This window comes from Lepidothrix coronata, unplaced genomic scaffold (genome assembly GCF_001604755.1).
Source record: "Lepidothrix coronata isolate B3197 unplaced genomic scaffold, Lepidothrix_coronata-1.0 Scaffold362, whole genome shotgun sequence".
NCBI lineage: Eukaryota > Metazoa > Chordata > Aves > Passeriformes > Pipridae > Lepidothrix > Lepidothrix coronata.
Genome location: NW_016690542.1, coordinates 193,170 through 194,209, shown reverse-complemented (window position 1 = coordinate 194,209; position 1,040 = coordinate 193,170).

Sequence of the window (1,040 nt, the reverse complement as noted above, 5' to 3'; positions counted from 1 at the left end):
CCCCACCAGAGCGACAGCGGGGGGGCTGCGGGGCGACGATGTGCGAACCCAAGCGGGGTGGGAGTGCAGACTGGGGGGCTCGGGCGGTGCAGACATGGAGCTGGGGTTGCAAACGTGGAGCTGGGGTTGCAAACGTGGAGCTGGGGGGGAAACAGCGGCTGCAGAGGCAGGACTAGGGAGGGAGGGACCAGGAGGCTGCAGCCGGTGCCGAGCCCCCCGAGTGCGGGGGCTGCGAGCGGCGGGGCTGCGGCGGCGGCTCTGGCAGCTGCGGGGGGCTGCGGGGACCCCCCGCCCCGGGCACCGCCACTGTGCAGAGCGCACCGCGGGCACCCCGAGCCCCGGGAGCGGGAGCCGGGCAACCCCCGCCCGGGAATCTCTGCAAGCCCGGCACCGCCCCCCGCACACTGCCGGGGGCCGGGCATCGCCCCCCTAAAACTGCCCCTCCCGCCCACTGCCTGACCGAGCTACCCCCTCAAAACTGCCCCTCCCGCCCACTGCCTGACCGGGCTACCCCCTCAAAACTGCCCCTCCCGCACATTGCCTGACCGGGATACCCCCTCAAAACTGCCCCTCCCGCCCACTGCCTGACCGGGCTACCCCCTCAAAACTGCCCCTCCCGCACATTGCCTGACCGGGATACCCTCCCAGAAGTGCCCCCCTGCACATTGCCTGGATGGGCATCGCCCCCTCAGACTGCCCCCCGCACACCCCACCGCTGACCCGTCCCCTCCGCAGTTGCCTGGCCGGGCTGCGCCCCCCAAACAGACCGACCCTCCCGAAACTGCCTCCCCGCACACTCCCTGCCCCTCCAAACTGCCCCTCGCGCATCGCCTGGCCGGGCTGCCCCCTCCGCCAGAACTGTCCCCCCGCACACTGCCTAGACGGGCATCTCCCCCAAAACCGTCCCCCCGCACCGCCCTTTCCCCCGCGCGCTGCTCCCCCGGGACCTTTCCCCCCTCCCGGGCCGCTCCCGTCCCGTCCCCCCGTGTCCCGCCCGCCGGGGCAGGGCGGTGGGTGCCCGCAGGGGGGGCGGTGGCGGG